At 34.0% G+C, this 16,020-nt stretch overlaps 1 pseudogene; it reads left to right on the top strand.

Annotated features, from left to right (window-relative positions):
* LOC131160994 (uncharacterized) overlaps nucleotides 1-12,199 on the top strand; it is a 29,104-nt pseudogene extending 16,905 nt beyond the window's left edge.
* The last annotated feature ends 3,821 nt before the right edge of the window (nucleotides 12,200-16,020 follow it).

Below are 16,020 nucleotides of genomic sequence, written 5' to 3'. Positions count from 1 at the left end.
CATCTTGTTAGTTGGGTGACTGTGAATTGGTTCAAAAGGAAGGGAGTTTTGTTCTTGGTAACTTGGTGTCCATAATTGTCTCTTTTATGGGGAAGTTGTTGTGGCGCTTCTCTTTAGAACCTAGCTGTTTTTGGAATAAGGTTATCTGAAATAAATTTGGACTTCTTCATAATGGGTGGAACACTAAAATTGGGGTCAATATTACCCATTTGAGTCCTTGAAATTTGTGTCCTAGATTCACCATTCGTTTATCCCTCATGTTTGACTCAGTGTTGTTAATGGGGAGAGAATCTGTTTCTGGGAGGATCATTAGATTGGGGAGGCTCCTTTGGCTTTTATGTATCCTTATCTCTTTCGTTTACCTGCTCTTAATGACTCTTCTATCTTTGCTTAGAGAATGGGCATTGTTGGGATTTCATTTTGCGAGGAACCTCAATGAGAGAGAGACCAATGAGCTGGACCTTTTGTTTAATGTGCTTAACTCTTTGCGGTTTGGGTAGGGGAGTGACAAAAGGGTTTGGGGTTTGGATTCTTCTAGGCCTTTTCTTGTAATTCTTACTTTTCTCATTTGATTCATGCCCCCTAATGTTTCTCGTTTTGCCCCTTACTCCATTTGGAAAGCTAAAGCTCCCTCCAAGATTAAGGCCTTTTGGTAGATTGCGATCTTGGAAAAAATTATACCAACGACTTGCACCAGAAACGTAAACCTTACAAGGCTCTTTCATCTGATCTGTGTGTCCTTCGCTTTGAGAATGGTGAGACTTGCTCTCACTTGTTCTTACATTATCTTTTCTTTTGGTCCCTTAGGGACAAGTTATTAGGAATTTTTGGATAAAATTGGGTGGGTTTGCCATTCCTCTTGGAGGCATTTTGCTCTTCAACTTTTGGGGTTTTGTAAGGAGAAGGAGAAAAAGGCTTTGTGGCAGTGTTCAATTATGGCTATCTTTTGGTGTATTTGGTTGGGATGAGACGCCATAATTTTTAGAAACTTGGACAGCCCTCTAAACTTGTTTTTATTAGAGTGGTGTTGGGTTTTGGCAAGTAGCTTTTTTTGTCTTCTTCCTCAGTTAGATTTGCAGCGAGACTGTGTCGCTTTGCTTGAGTAGAGCTGTTTTTGTAACCTTTATCTTCTGGAGTTTTTATTTTTGCTCTTCTTCTTTTGTTTTGGGAGGATATCTTATTCTCCATTTCTTTCTTCTTCCTTTTTCTTCTTGTAATTTTCTCCTCTCCCTAATATATTTCTTTGTTTATCAAAACATAATTAAATAAACAAATAAAAAGAAAGAGCTTTATGGGAATATGTACCATTTTCGAGAGTGGGATTCCTGATTATAAAATGTGAACCAAACATTATTTCTAGAAATCAATGAAAAGATTCCCAGGAATTGTTGGCTGAGTTCGCACACCAAATACATTAATCTCCCTTCGGAGCTTTTAAGTTTTAATCTTCGCCCTCTTATTTTTAAAAAGATTAGGACAAGATAACCCAAGGAAAAGACTCAAATTCAAGAGACATAAAAGCCCCTAAAATATTATACTACTATATTATCATGAAAAGTAATCCACTATGGGTGTGTGAGCAGGAAAATTGCTATTCTGGCATGGATGCTAAATTTTGGCCTACTTGGCCATCTCTTGGACTCTAGATACTCATGCACTAAAAGTATAAAAATTTAAGAGTAAATTATTTTTTTTCTTGATTGGAATAAAGGAGGGGAGTGGGGAGGAGGCCCCTCACTCCCTAAATCAGCCCCTGATGGCATTAAAGTGGATATGGGAACATGGAGTATGCTTATGAATGGTTGCACCTGGAAATGCACCCATTGCATGACCAATTTAGGTTTTCTTCACTTTGACTTCTTTCTCAAAAAATTGATTAAATTTATTTTTTCAGTTGCACATATATATGTTTGTGTGTATGCATGTATGTATATAAACTCTGCCAGTAAAAAAACACCCGTCAAAGTAGGCGAGTTCAAGTTACACACACTGACAGGGCAGATGTGTGGTTGGAAAATATGCATACCGCATGGCGTACACATTTGCCCTTTTTTAGTAGTTATTCAAACTCTGAGGGTAATCATTGTTGTTCTGCAGATAAATTTTGCTACAACTGCATTGTGCATTGGACCAAAGTGGTTGCTGGAAAGCATTGTCGCCCACTGTGCTCTCTGAGGTGTCCTCTATGCAAGGTTTGTTTTGATTGTACTATGTTTTGGCTTCTGTTTCAGTCAATTGTAAATATATTCCCATATCCTTTCTGTCTGTGAATGTGATGGCTCATCATTAATGCTACCTTTTAAAGTTTCTTATCTTTTACTAATTGCACGTTGACATGTAAGAGCCAATGGTTTGTATATTTTGACAGCTATGACATATTCAAAGATTATTCCTCGAACGAGAGTGAAAATTAAGTTGCAGGGAAGCTTTTGTAGTCCAAATGTGGTTTGGATACCCTTATAAAAGGAAGCAAGTTCATGAATTTTGTAGGTGGGTTTGTGGTGTGTTAATAGGATAAGTGCTTTTTCACTCATATATTATGTTTTTTCTTTTTCTTTAATCAGTTTTAGAAGGATGGAGGAGAAAGGAAAGTAAATGGAAATCATGTGGCAACTTGGTCCTAGCTAATGTGAACAAGGAAGACATGGATCCACTATATCCACAAACAAATTATTTCTCCCCTCCCCCCTAAACACACAAAAGAAAAAAGAATTCCCCTTCTCAGCCGTGTCACACCTTTCCCATCGAGTGGCATACTGAAATAAGAAGGGATTAGAAGGAAAAAAGGTCAATTCCTTTTGTGACTGAGAGCCAATCGAAACCTAGTTTTGCATTCCCTAGCTTGGTGCCGAAGACTTCTTGCATATTCTTTACTAACATATCTGAAAAACAGTTCAGTGGTTGCTAGTGGATGCTATTGCTTCACACTTAAATGCTAACAGCTTTGTCTTCCTACTCCAGGGCATCAGCAACCTGGTTGTTTTGTCCAAGCATATACCCTAGCACCATGAACCTAATCAACGTGGTAATCTACTCTTTGTCCTCTTTTGGCATGTGTTCAGTGGTTGCTAGTGGATGCTATTGCTTCACACTTAAATGCCAACAGCTTTGTCTTCCTACTCCAGGGCATCAGCAACCTGGTTGTTCTGTCCAAGCATATACCCTAGCACCATGAACCTAATCAACGCGGTAATATACTCTTTGTCCTCTTTTGGCATTTGTTTTTTTCAGGTTAGGAGGTCAATTGTTGCCACATTATTTTTGGGTTTCACTACAACTCTTGATTTGCCTGTGCATTCTCAAGTAGTGCTCTGTTGTTGTCATATCCTTCTATTGGACTGTGCCTTTGTCTCATTGAGCTCTCAGCTTTCGTATGGGATTGGATTACCTTATTGTGCTGGCACACCACCTATGGCATGGTCTGACTGACCCCTCCTTGTGTACATCAAAATGCTCAACACATTTAGATCGGAGGGCTTGGTAGGGGCATGGGCTTGCTTAGTTAAAGCTATTATCTTCTTGCAAATATCATCCCAATATTATTTCTTTTTCCTTTAATTCCTATGAAAGGGGCAGCAGCTGGCATATGGAGGATTCTATTTATTTATGGTATTGCTATTAGGGTCATTTTCTTATTTATGAAACTATTATTTTGATTTAATTAGGTTTTTGTACAGTTACCTTTCCTTTCAAGCACTGTAAGCCTACAAAATGCCCGCCCTTATCCTAGGGAGATTGGAATTGAGAATGAAGTTGTTGAATGTTTGGTCTTGCATGATCCAGCTGATGTAGAATGCTTATGGAGGATTTTATTTTTATTTCTTGTTTTTGTTTATGATATTGTTGTTAGGAATATCTTCAAGACTCTTACGTCATTATTATTTTTATTTAAGAAACTTATATTTTGATTTAATTAGGTTTCAACTTTCAATTTAGTTGCCTTTCCCTTCAAGCTTATAAAAGGCCCTTATGTATTAGGTTTTAGGGAGATTGGGTTTGAGAATTAAGATATTGGACATTGGCTCCTGCATCAAAGATTAGTGGCTTGATGAACCAAATTGAACTTGTGCGATGTGCAACTCAATTTCTATTCATGGTTTAATTGAGTGAGTTGGGATAGGTCAAAGGGTAATTTAGGTTTCGTGGTTTAATTGATATGGAGTAGGTCTATATAATGGAATAGATCATGGATAAAAAGTTGGGCAGATTAATTTATGTGTGAATTGATGTCAGCTGTAATGGTGGGCAAAGGATGATTAGTGGATAAAAGAAGGTTACATGTGCACGTTTTTCAACTCTTGTAGAACCTGAATTATGGGTTGAAGACATGAAACACTAATGCACTCTGATGGAAGAAGGGCTGTTTATGCCTCGCTGTGATGACCAAGAATTTCATTAGTGTGTGGAAACTATCTAGAAACTACCTGCGAATGTCAGGTACTGTGGAATGTGGTTTGAGTTTCTCTATCTCGATTCTCGAGAGTTGTTGGCTTTCCAACTTAGGTTGATGACAAAGAATCCTTGTGATAGTACTTTAAAGAGGGATTGTAAGACTGGAAGGAAAGTGTGGAAATACCCGATCCCTGATTTTCAGGGATACCGCTGCAGCAATTCTGATTTTATTATTAGTTGACTATGTTAATTTAGGGATAAAGAGATTCTGGAAAATTCTTGATATCTCTATTAGTTTGTTTCCTATTTTGTAGTTTCCTATATTTGGCTAGTTTCCTGATTTTGTGGTAATTAGTATCTTGTTACCAAATATAGTGAAAGGATCTTTTCTTCCTTCCATTATATACTGGCTGTACATTTATCATTAATAAAATAAGAGAATTATTTTCTTCTCTAAAATCAACATTGTATCACTAGCACAAAAGGGATGGAGGAGGGGCTGGGGCCTCTGGGCCTTGTTGCATTGACCCAGAATGTCATTCATTAACAACTGGCAAAGATGATGTATTTTTGGTTTGGGAAAAGATCCAAATTTGGCTTCTTTATGGGCTGTTGCTGCAGGTTGTTTCAAGGGAATGTGTTTTGAGGTGTTTCTCCTTCATTTTTCTTTCTTAATAATATTTCTTCTTTTCTGATAAGAAAAACAGCCAGCAAAGATTATGTACTTCAGAATGGGGTTTGTGCTTCCGAATGTCAAAGGGTGTCAGTTTTCCAATTTATGTTAGACGACAAAAGGATCCTTATGATGGGTACATTTACAAGAGGGAATTTTCAGCAGCTTTAACATGGCAGGACAACTATACCTGTCCAGTGGACTTGTAGTCTTGATGGTGCTTATGTTTGATTTTGAGGGTTGGGATTTAGGGTTCATGTAGGGATTAGGGCTCAATGAGACATGATTGAGGGATTTGGTGGAGATGGCTGAGATCAAAGTGATGGGTATTGGATTAGTGCTGAGTTGGGGTCAAGTGGTGTTTAGGAATTCTTATTCTTTTGATATTGGGGATTTGGGTGATTCAAGGATTCATATATTGGAAGCTATTGACAAAGGTGCATGGGGTTGATTGGTGCGATAGTAGGTAATAGGTGATAGTAATCACCGTGTGGCCATGCATCTCAATATGTGGTTGTACCAAAATTCTGTGCTTTTACTAGATTTCTTCTAAAAGTTTTACAATGTTGCTTCCTTTTGCTCACTTTAGAACCCTCAACCTAGGTAACCAATTTATTGAGCAAAAGTGAGTGTGTGGGAGCAGCTGGATTTAAAAGATCGTGGGATTGAAGGTGCCTCCAAAGTGTGCATATAATAATATTTATATATATTATTATTTAATTTAAATTATGTGTGTGTGTGTATTGCAAAAGTTCTTTGTCTCTTTCACACATATATACTATTAGAAAGAGGAAATCCAAACTTTGCCTGGCCTTTTGATTTCAAAAGTATCCTTTTTTAAATTGTTTATTTATAAGGATGAAGACATAAAATGACGTCATGTGCTTGAAACACTCCTTGAAATAAGAATTGAGTTCTCGACACTCCTTAAAACAGGGGAGTTTGACAGCCATGGAAAATGTGTTAATGATTAACATAGTGAAATGCCTTGGCATGCTGGTAGAAGCTTAATCCTTTCACATTGCAATAGTTTGATTCTCCTTCATGATCATCTTTGAAGTTTTAAATGCTTGTGCTTGACTTGGCAGTAATTGACTGCTGTAAAACATAAAAATGGCATACAATGATTGGCTCACAAGCAAAATTATTTAAATAAGAGAACGCACAAATTTCGCATCAATTTGACTGATTTGTGGTTGGTTCCAAATTTTCTACCCTTATGAAATGAATATTAGGAAACTTAGATTTGAGTCATTATGCAAAATGTCCAACAGAAAAAACATTTAATATATGATTCAAAAATGCATGCAATGCTGCATGAAAAGAGGATGAGGATGAGTATTGGAGGTCTGAGCTATATTTACCAGAAAACATCGACGCCCTAGCGAGCCACATACTGGTTGAGATGTTCTGAGACGTGGTACATTTTTGTTCTGGAATGCTAAAATTCTAATGATACAAGGTTTTAGTTTGATGTTTTTCATGTAATGTGTTTTCCAGTTGATGCATTTTTAAAATACATATGCTTATTATAAAAATTCATCATTTCAAAGTACCTTTGGATTCTATCTGAATTCTGTTTGAACTGTACTTTTAGTTTGCTTTGGTAAATTTTCCTTTAAGTGGAATTTAGTAATCATCTTTAGCACTTCTGTCCTTGTGAATTAAGTGATTAATCATTTTGACTAATTTGCAGAAAGAAAATTTTTCTATCATACATGGGTATGATGGAAGCTCTTTCCAACGACATTATGTTAACCAGGATATTGGAAATAAGTATGGTAAACTGTCCATTTATTTTACTTGATTTACCGTGCATATTTGTTAGATGCTGTTCAATTTTACTTCTCATTGATGACATCTACAGTTTTTCCCTTTCAAAAGTCCAAAGGTATAGATTGCAGTGCTACTACACTGAATCAGGTATCATGCTGCTCTTCAGTTTTATTCTTTGTTGGTTTTCTTCTTATTGGCTTTCTACTTTGTTGTTTCTTGACAAACCAACTGTTTTCTCTACCTTTTTCAGTTATTTATCTGTTGAATCAGGTGTCTTAAATGATAAATTCAATGTCTCACGGTATTGGAAGTCACATAAATATCTTCAACAAAATCAGTGGCTCCACAATTGGTTGGACAGGGAAATCCAAGCTTTAACTCAGGTGTACATTAGTTTCTGTTCCCTTGTGTCATTGTTTTTTGTTACCTCATGACCTGTAGTTTATATGGGATCAAATGGATGTCGTCCTGAAACTGAATCTTCTTGTTGTGCTGTATATGGTATTTTAGGGTATAGATCTATTTCTGGGGATATTTATAAAGCTCTAAATGTGACGTAGGATGCAATGAGTTAACATACATGAAAATGCATCCTCATTCTATGTTGGGAGAATCTCTTTTATCTAGCAAATTCAATCAAATGACTCCAACACTGAAAAATTGTTCAAAATTAGCGAATGATTTTTTTATATTGTTATTAGAATTTTTGTGAAATTCTTTTATTTGCTTAGCGCACAGATTCATATGAGGTTGTATTTACATTAGGTTTGCAGTGTGTTGATACATTTATTAGTGAGTATGGGTTGAGAGATTTTCTTAGGGATAATGCTTTATTCTTTTGGTTAGTGGGTGGAGCGAGAGCAATTGCTAGTTGGTTAGGTTCTTGTTTTATAGTGAATGGGAAGACAAATCTCCCGTCCTTCTCAAGTTGCATTGTTAAGACCGTTGTGAGACGTTTTCCTTTTGTTAAGTCCAGCAAGGTTAAGTGTTTTCACTCCATTTGGGTTAAAACATGTGGCTTTATCATTGGTCTTGTTAATTTTTGGTTAGGATTTCTTGGACTGAGCATTATGAGAGGGGTTAGGAAGGTTTAGGTTCATGAAAATCTTAAACGTCTTAAAGAGGTGTTGAAGAAGTGGAATATTGAAGTTTGGGGACAATAGTGCTAAGAAGACTAGCATTCTAGGGGAGCTTGATATGTTGGATAGGTAAAAGAAGGGGAAGCTTTTGGAGTACAAGGAGGTGTTTGAAAAATGAGTTAGAAGCGCTGATTTTTTGGGAAGTGAGGAGTAGGAGGCAAAAGAAAGAGTTTAAATGTGTTGGGAGAGATTACAATTCTAAATTTTTTCATAGGTTGGTTGAATTTTTGCCAATCTTTTTGTTGAGGGGATGTTTGTAGGCCTATGATTGATGCCTTGATGGTTTGGAATGGAATCCTATTTTTTTTGCCCAAGTAACTTGGTTGGGGAGGCCTTTTGAGGATAGTGAAGTGAGGCAGTTGTGTAGGGATGGAGAGGGACCAGGCTCCTGTTCTGAATGTTTTAAATATGGATTTTTTTTATTAGGGAGGATTTAATGAACTTGATTAGGGAATTGGTACTTCTTGGGGTAGTTGGGAGGAGGGTAGGTTACTTCTGATTCTTGTTTGATCACCAATGAGATTACACATTTTTTTGCTAATAATTTTATCGAAGGTGATATCTGTTGGGCTTTTATTGAGGGTTTGGAATTGAACCATATTCCTAGCCCAGATAACTTGGTTGGGTGGGCTTTTTGTAGAGAGTAAAGTAAGGGCGATTATGTCTAGGGTTTATAAGAGAGACTAGGGTGGGGACTGAAGGGGTTATGTTATCTCATCTTCAATTTGCAGAGAACACTATTTTTTTCTTACCAGATCATGGGGAGTCTTTTTTTAATACTACCCTTTTTCGAGCAGGGTTTGTTTAAGGGGTTGATTTGGGGAAGAGTGGAACTGCTGGTATTAATTTAAGTGATACTAGATGTTTGGAGTTGGCTTCTTTAGCTGGATGTGATCAGGGTTTGTTGGGTGCTAATGTTTGGTCTGTGGGTTCTTGGGATCTTGTGGTGGAGAAGTTGTCTAAGTGTTTGGATGGGTCGAAGGGTGCTTTATTTTCTTTTAGGTGATTGCATCATCCTCATTCAAGTTTGTCTTTCTAGTATCCCTGTTTATTTACTTCTCTATTTTTAAAATCTTAGTAGGATTAGCTTGGAATATTGAGACTTCAAGAGAGTTGTTAGAGATTTTCTTTTTTGGTCTATTATTTTTTTTTTTTGGGGGGCGGTGGGGGGGGAGGGGGTCAGCAAAGAAATATTATTAGAAAAAGACAGGGCATCAAGAAGATGCCATTCAAGTACAGAAAAAACAACAAATAACAAAACCAATGCACCAGTCACTGAAGTACATCCACGGTGTCATGAATAACAGAAGTCCCTCCCTAGCACCTCACTATGCTAACTAGGGATCATACATAACCAGTTTTCCATGACAGCCTGCAGAGAATGACTGTTGCATCGAAAGCCTTTCTGTTCCTTTCTTTCCAAGTCACCCAAAAAATAGGGAGGGGGATAAGGGAAAGAGCTCTCCTTTTGAACTTGGGGAACAGATCCCTTTAGAAGTTCAAATTTCACCCTCACCTGAAGCTGCAGTGATCTGTTTCTGTTTGACCATGGAAATGACCAAGTTCCAGAGATTCCTGGTCCAGGGGCAGCGAAGAATAAGGATGTGGTTCTCCAATTCTGCTTCTTCTAGGCACACAAAACGCCTATTCATGATAGAGAAGCTCTTTATTTGAAGGTTGTCAAGGGTGAGGATCTTCCCTAGAGCAGCCTCCCAGGTGAATAGCAACCTTCAAAGGACCTGCTGTTTTCCAAAGGGGCTTCTGAGGAAAATAACTGATTTGCTCTCCTAGGCAGCTAAGATATAGTAAAAAAAATCAGTGTTTTAAAAGGCTCAATCAAGGCTCGCCTCAAGGCAAGGCATGTCTAAAACGCCTTGAGGCTCAATCTAAAATACCAAATTCCAAAAAGGCTAATGCATCATATGCTGAGGCTTATGCATTTTTTACAAAAATAAAAGAAAAAAATGCGTTTTTGTGCCTTTTTAGTTGAGGCTTACGCATTTAGGGTGTGTGATTCTCAAGTTAGAATTGGTTAGAAAATTTTAACTACATGTTTGTATAAAATGAATGTCATAATATGAGTTTATTTCTAAAACTCTTGAATCTCAACCTTTTCAAAATAACTGAAAGTTGTATCTTACATCAGGAAAATAGTTTGAACTTTCTAATGGTATAGCTATCTCTTGTCATGATTTATGTCACCTATTCAAGTTAGCAATTTTTGAATGACCAACTAGTATTTTGCAAAGTACATCTAGTTTTTACTTTTTACATTATATTTGTAATTTTATTAATTTTTACTTCATTTTAAATATATAATTTATTTAACATATTTTTATCTTAAAACCAAATTCTCAAAAGGCTTATGCCCCCAACTCCTCAAGGCTTACACCTTGCCTCTTAAGGGTTAAAACACCTTGCCTTACGCGTTCACCCTTTTAAAATATTGAAAAAAATAGTATAAGAATTCAAGAAATTTTTTTAAAAAATTAACTTTATAACAATAAAAAATCATGTGTATGCTTTCTTTAAAAAAAATAAGGGGAGAAATGAAGAAAAAATTAATGAAAAATTGAAATTTATGCTTTTAAGGGAATTAACCAATAAAAAATAATAAAAATGTGAAGTTTATGGTGTTTAATGAAAATAAAATCATATTTAATGGATGGGCCATTTGTCTAACAACTAAAGTAAGAAGAAAAAGTAAATAAAAATCACAAATGCAACTGATAAAAATTTTACAACTAATAAAGAAAAAAAAATTCTGGAGAAGGCAAAAGGGCATTGACAAAGTCACTAGTAAACTGAAAGAAACTTTAGCAAACTACACAAATGAGGTTTGACAAATTAACATGGACCCTTGCACATACAAAAATATAATGATACTTGCACCCCTTACATTAGTTGACCTCCCCTACAGAAACAGAAATGAGCCCAGTAGCAGAGCAAATACATCTGCTCTTAGGCGTGCATCTTTTTCTCTAGGTGCATTTTTCTATTAGCCAGCTTTGCATGGGATAATGTTGTGTTCTTATTGGAACTCATCCAAGAACGGCATGTGCCTCTTTTTTGGCATTAGGACTTCCTCCATTTACCACATACGGAGTCAAATTAGTCTGTCAAGCCATAATATACCCTCAACTAATACTCTTTTCCTTGGTTTCACTTTGGAAAACAGATGGACCATACTAGAAAGCTTACAAAAGGGATGTTTGCTTTTAGTAAGTCCTCTGGTGGGATTGGACCTACACATTCAACATCCTAACCACAAACTCTTGGTGTTCTCATGAAATGCATAAAATGCTTCTTATGAGAAATAAAGATCCTGTAGTCAAGATTTTTAGATTTCCTTTTGATTTTGCCAATTACAAAATATTTGATCAATTTAAACCCATTTTCAGGATGACTGCATGTTTTAGCTGAATGTGGTAAGTTTTCCCTTTCATGTTACGGAACTACATGGTTGACATAATATTTCTATGTAGGAGGAAGATGTTGACATCATTGTGCATCATGTACTTGGTGTGATTGACTCATTCAGGAAAAGGTAATAAGTTGCATTCTAACATGCATCCAAAATTGAAGCATTTTACTATTATAACATGCTGTAAAAAATGAATTAAATTTAAATTATTGTCTGTTGAATTCTGCTGGATAATGTTATATGCTTAAGTTTGGCATTAAAACTATCAATAAAAATTGCGAAGGATATTGCGAACACCGAATCATTTTTCCATTATAATTATCTTGCTATTGGATTTACACTAACCTTCAATTATCCAGAAATGAGCAACTTAGAAGTGCTCCTGAAGAAAAACAAGAAGCCTTCGAGTCTCTGGTCTTAGACGCTGCAAGGCCTTTTTTGACTGGAAGAGCAGAGGGTTTGTCAATGAAATAGAACTATTCCTTGCCTCAGGATTGAATATAGAAGCTTTTGATGAAGTTTATATGCAACAGCTGGGTTGGATAACTCCCAAGATCAATAGTGAGGATGTGGAAGGAGAATCCCATGAACGCAAGCACTTTGGTCCATACTTGTATTTCTTTGAAGAGGACTCCGATGAAACTGATTGAACAATTCTTTGTGAATTTAATAATACTTTGTTTTATTTTCTTCTTTGTGAACCTTTCAGTTCTTCGCTTATCAGTACTTTCTTATTGGTGTAAACTTGATTTGGTTCCAAAGAAGAAGATTTAAATGTGTTAATGGTTCGCCAAATTTTTTATCTTGTGATTAAAATGTTTGGATTATGGCTGTATTTATACTGGAAAAAGGTGGGTTAATCTTGCTTTTAATCCTTGAGTTTAAGGCGTCGATAATTTAATTGCAGTATTTCAATAGACTTGAAATTTGCAAGCATTGGAAGATTCCATTTTAGATAATCAAGTTTTGGTTGGGCTTGTGATGAGAATTTTTAAAATTCAACGCCGTACTGAGCTTGAAGCATGTAAGACGATGGTGTTCTGAGTGCGGTTGCATTAATGATGCTTGGCTGATTGAAAAACTGATCGATAAATTTGGTACACTTTCTTAATGAATAGTAATAGCTGCAGTTATTGTATTTGTTAAATACTGGATAATTTCTTATATCACTAATTTTAACTAACCTATTAAGAATAGATATTTTACAAACTAAATGTAACCTCAGAGTTCCCCATTGTTAACTACAAAACCTTTCCTATATTTTTAATTACATATCAAGTTAGTTAATTAATCAATATTTTGGATTGTGGGGTATGATTTTGGATTAATATTTTTTAATCTAAAAATTCACTTCGCGAATCAAACTAAATTCATAAAGATTTTAATTTTAATTAGTTTGATTTTATTCATTTTTCAATTTGGTCATAAATTTAAGTTCATATTTATTTAAATAAACTGTGATATACAAATAAACTAAACTTCATCTGAAACCACCAAAATTCAAAACTTGAAATCAATAAAAACGATATTACCCAATGTTCAAGAACTTTAATTTAAATTTATAGAGAGTTAGAACAATCCAATATACAAATTCAAGTTTAATACTTGAAACCTAAATTTGCAACTACAACCTCAAAACAATTCCAACCAAAAAAAAAAAAAAATTCAAAAGACATTTTTTACATCTTTAAAAATTAAATCAAAAAGTCTCCAAAATCTTCTATTATAGAAAAAGAAAATATAGAAGATAACCCTCCGGGGATGAAGCGATTCGTACTTAGCTTAATTGATTAATTACTTGGAATTGATTTCTTGATATGTTGATTTGAAGCCACGATGTTTGATGTGGCACAAAATAAAATTTAAAGTGTTATTATAAGTGATGATTTAAAAACTCAGACTGCATGTTAAAAGAAAACATTTATTGAACATTTGGTGTAATCAAAAGAGAATGAAATTAAATCAAATTTATTAATTGATTTAATTATATTTTCTATTCAAATTTTCATACCATTTCTCTATTACCCCATTCTATTTCACAAATCGAACATGACATAAAGGAAAAATTATACATAACACAGTATTTAACTGTATAAATGTAGCTTTGCACAATGAAAAAAAAATTATAACAATCAAAACCCTGGTTACTATTATAACCACAAATAAGTAAAGCATTTTTTTCTTTTTCCATTTAAATATTCCTAGTGATTATATGTCAAACCAAAAACATCAAAGTTGAGAATGTTGTTTCCAATAAACCAGTAAGAGAGTCAACAGTGTCACCTTTTAAGAATAATGAAAAAAGAAGCAAAAAAAAAAAAAAAAACATAAAAGACATCTCCAAATACAAATTTGTATTTGTTTTATAAGGTAATGCTTGGGAGTATGGATTTCGGTCCATGGGTTTGAATTTGAGTGGATTTGGAAAATTTCAATACAAATTTGTATTATATCTTATCCAAATACAATACAATTTTAGATTTAAGACATCTCCAAATATAAGATAAAAAGCGAAAAAAAATTGTGAAAACAACATATTTATAAAGCATATATATTTATATAATCTAAGTGTCTTTCATTGACCTGCCAAGAACAATGACCTTCTTCTGAAAAGATTCTTCCTTCTGTCCTCCCAAGCAAAAATCTTTCCTCTTGAAATACTTCAAAAGAAGAGAACCATCCACCATTGACATGAGAATTTTGAATGTTGCGTCGAAACTCATTTTACCTTTATCTTTCGAAAACAGCTAAAATGGCATGAAAGACTTTAGGCACAAGCAAGTTTTTATAGGATTGGAATAGCTGCAAAATTTTAAAATCTTAATATTTTTACCATTATTCCACTCTATAATTAGCCTTTTTCCTTATTTGTTGTCATTGATGATGCAACAAATCTTTCTTTTTGAGGCTCTCTATAATGACATGAAAATTTTAATGTATATTTTCTTTTATTAGCAATAAAACAAACTTATATTAGTTAAATGTTATCAATACATTTAAATTACTGAATTTCTTAGTTAATAAATTTCTATAATAAGAAAATGTGTCCATAAAAAAAACACCTAAATTAAATGCTCATCACACTTTTAAAGACTATCCATTGGTTCAAAAAATTTGTGTTGTTAAGAAAAACACCTAAGTTAATAGTTGGCCGTACTTTTGAAGACTATTCATACTAAAATTCAATTTTGATAATTTGTAATTTTATCGTCTAATAATGTTCATAATATATTAGATAAAGTATGAGGGTACTTACAAAAAACGTCATATTCATTTTCACTTAATTAAGATTTGTTTGGATTAAGCATTTTGGTGGAGAAAGGAAATTAAGAAGGAAACTCACTTTCCATTATATTTTTCTCTTTATATCAAATTCTACTAAAAATACAAATTTGTTTTGATATAATTAAAAATTAAGGAAAATTAAACATAAAAATCAAATTTTTGTTCATTGATTTGACATTTTTTTTTATTTCTTTGATAACATGAGAAATTAGATTCCTTTATATTCTCATTTCCTTTCCTTTCCTTTTCCTTATATTTTCCAAGCTTCAAACGGGGCCCAAAGAAATTAAGATTTAGATTTTTGAAAAAATGAGCACATGCTTGGCTTTTCCAACAAAAAGTCATATTTTATCAATGCATTTAAATTATTAAATTTCTTAGTTAATAAATTTCTATAGTAAGAAAATGTGTTCGTCAAGAAAAATACCTAAATTAAATGCTCATCACACTTTTTAAGACTATTCATATTCAAATTAAATTTTGATATTTTGTAAATTATCATATAATAATATTCATAATATGTTAGATAAAATATGTGGATACATTTGAAGTATATCCAAAATATTTGCTAGAATATTTTACCTCAAAAGCGACGTATCAATATATTTAAATTATTGAGTTTCTTAGTTAATAAATTTCTATAGTTGGGAAAAGTGTTCTTAAAAATAAATACCTAAATTTAATGCTTGTCACACTTTTTACGACTATTCATATTAAAATTTTATTTTGATAATTTGTATTTTTATCATCTAATAATATTCAGAATATGCTAGAGCATCTTTTTATCATTTATTTTGATAAATTTTGAATAAAATAAAATATTCAAATTTAGTTTGTCTAAAATTTTATTTTGATAAATTTTGTGCATCTTTTTCTCTAGTTGCATTTTCAATTGGCCAGCTTTGCATGGGATAACGTTGTGTTCTTATTGGAACTCATCCAAGAGTAGAGTCATTTTTCAAATGCGAGGAGGTCTGCATTGTTTTGGCAAATCTCACGGTTGGATAACTTATTTTGCTCGTAAATAATTGCCAACAACAGCACCACAGTTACAGCTGCATCATGCTGCTCCACAAATACTCATTTCCTAGATTTCACTCTGGGAAACAGATGGACCATATTAGAAAGCTTACGAAAGGGATGTTGGCTTTTAGTATGTCGTCTGGTGGGATTGGACCTCCACGTTCAACATCCTACCACAAAATCATGGTGTTCTAATGAAATCCATAACATGCTTCTTAGAAGAAACAAAGATCCTGTAGTCAATATTTTTTAGATTTCTTTCTGATTTTGCCCATTTACGAAATATTTGATCAATTTAAACCCATTAT

This window comes from Malania oleifera, chromosome 7 (assembly GCF_029873635.1).
Source record: "Malania oleifera isolate guangnan ecotype guangnan chromosome 7, ASM2987363v1, whole genome shotgun sequence".
Classification (NCBI taxonomy): Eukaryota; Viridiplantae; Streptophyta; class Magnoliopsida; order Santalales; family Ximeniaceae; genus Malania; species Malania oleifera.
This window is presented reverse-complemented; position numbering and strand designations above follow the sequence as displayed.